Source organism: Pelophylax lessonae, assembly GCF_965119305.1.
Source record: "Pelophylax lessonae genome assembly, chromosome: 6".
Classification (NCBI taxonomy): domain Eukaryota; kingdom Metazoa; phylum Chordata; class Amphibia; order Anura; family Ranidae; genus Pelophylax; species Pelophylax lessonae.
The window spans coordinates 317,763,425-317,765,924 of record NC_138773.1 but is presented as its reverse complement, the minus strand read 5'-3'; the positions used below and the strand labels follow the sequence as shown (position 1 = coordinate 317,765,924).

The window sequence follows — 2,500 nt, the reverse complement described above, 5'->3', positions numbered from 1 at the left end:
GTGTTCTTTCTTCTCTGAGCATGCCCAGTCTTGCTCATAAGATTTTTCCCCATCAAAATCTGTACTAATGAGATGAAAATCGGACGTGTTTTGACGGTTAATTATATAGCCTGCACACCAGGATTTTTTCGGCCGAAAAGTCGGAGTCGGTTGTCGGAAGCATCATACTAACAAGCCGAAAATCGGCAGATCGGTCGTCGGACGAAATTTCCTGGCCGAATTTCTACTCGGGGGCTAAACCGGTCTGTAGCCAATCACTAGTGATCACAGCTGTCATGAATAGTTAATCCATTTTTGACATTTGAAAACTTTTCTGTTAGGCTCCATGTACACGGGACGTTGTAAACGGCCGTTTAGGAGCAGTTGGGCATTTTTTTCAGAAGCCCCTGAACCCCCCTACATGTTATCTTATCTGCCCATGTACACCGGGTCGTTTACAGTCATTTGCAGGCAGTTGAGTTCAGGGACGTGTTTTGGAACGCAATTATTTGCGTTCGAACGTGTGTTTCCCGTTGTTTCAAACGCAAAAACGAGACCGAACGCGATGAAGTACGTTCAGCCATGTTATACGCTTTTTTTTTCTTCCATTCAAAATCAATGGTTCCTTATGGGAGCCTATTGATTTGAAAGGAAGGCGCACCGCAAGTCGGATCACCTTGCGCTGTGAGAATCTTGAGGGGGAACTCCACGCCAAAAATGGGAATAAAAACTGTGTGGGGGGTCCCCCCCCCCCAGGTTCCAAACCAGGCCCTTCGGGTCTGGTATGGAATTTGAGGGTAGCCCCACGCCGAAAAAACGCGTGGGGCTCCCCCCCCCCCAAAATCCATACTAGACCCTTATCTGAGCATGCAGCCTGGTAGGGCAGGAAGGGGGAGGGGACGAGCGAGCAGCCCCACCCCCCTGGACCATACCAGGCCACATGCCCTCTACATGGGGGGGGGGTGTTGGTGCTTTGGAGCAAGGGGAGCTCTGCACGCCCCGCCCCAAAGCACCTTGCCCCCATGTTGATGAGGACAAGGGCCTCATCCCCACAACCCTGGCCGGTGGTTGTGGGGGTCTGCGGGCAGGGGGCTTCTGGGTATTGCGTTCCAAACGTTATACCCAAATTAAATTCATATGATTTTTTGCACCCAATTAGAGATTTCTTTTGGTGATATCTGATAACGATTTGTTTTTTAATTTTTTTGCTATAAAAAAGGGAAAAAAAGAGAACCTGTTAAAAAAAAAACACAATATTTTTTACCTTTTGCTATAAAACATAACCGATACATTTAAAAAAAAAATAAAAAAAATAAAATCAATAATTTTGTAACAAATTTAGGTCAAAATGTATTCTGCTAAATGCCTTTGGCATAAAAAAAATCCCAATGAGTGTATATTAATGGTTTGCATGAACGTTTTAGCGTCTATAAATGATAGTATATTTACTGGAATTTTTTTTTTATACTAGTAATGGCGGTGATCAGCGACCTATAGTGGGGCTGTGATAGTGCAGCGGAAAATCCTGACACTAACTGACACTTTGTGGGAACTGACTGACTGCCACTGATAATCACCAGTGACACCAATACAGTGATCGGTGATAATAATATGCACTGTCGCTGTACTAATGACACTGGCTGGGAATTGGTTAACATCTAGAGGCAATCAAAGGGTTAATAGTGTGCCTAACAATGTATAATGCGTGCTGCTATGTACTAACAGATCGATTTGTTTCCTATCCCAGCTTTACAGGAAAAAGAAACAAAGTGATAATTTTCTCTGTTCAGTGCCAGTGGCGGCCGGTGTATATGGGGCGTAGGGGTGCCGCCCCCCCCATCCATGCGTCCGGCCCCCTAATCTGCATGCAGGGCGCCGGACGCATGGAGCTTAATGGGGATTTTTTTTTTAACATCACCTGATTAGAGCCAGAGGCTCTAATAGGGTGATGCAAATGGTGGAGCCGGGGCGCAGAGCAGTGCGTCCTGACTCCACCCATTGTGTGACAATAGCGAATGAAAATTCGCTATTGCCACACCGATCCTCCTCCTGGCTAATCAGGAAGCGCGTCCGATACGCGCTTCCTGATTGGCCGCAAGGCAAACCCCTTGCCATTGGCCGAGGAGGAGGCGGGACCGGAAGTAGTCGTGGAGACGCGCCGGGGGACAGAGTGAGGAAAAGCCGGGACTGAAGAGGAAGCCGCCGCCAGGTAAGTGCATTGGTCTCGGGGGGGGGAAGCCCACACTGCATTGAGGGAGGCACGCTGTGGCGCTCTGCAATGATTTGGGACAATGCTGTGGCGCTCTGCAATGATTGGGGACAATGCTGTGGCGCTCTGCAATGTTAGGGGACAATGCTGTGGCGCTCTGCAATGATTGGGGACAATGCTGTGGTGTTCTGCAATAATTGGGGACAATGCTGTGGCACTCTGCAATGATTGGGGACAATGCTGTGGCGCTCTGCAATGATTGGGGACAATGCTGTGGCGCTCTGCAATGATTGGGGACAATGCTGTGGCACT

The 2,500-nt window shown here is 48.3% G+C and overlaps 1 protein-coding gene across 1 annotated transcript in view; it reads left to right on the top strand.

Annotated features, from left to right (window-relative positions):
* The window catches only part of LOC309557741 (E3 ubiquitin-protein ligase RNF14-like), a gene marked incomplete at its 3' end in the record, with an annotated part of 75,113 nt that overhangs the window by 58,135 nt on the left and 14,478 nt on the right, over nt 1–2,500 (top strand). The window lies entirely within an intron of this gene.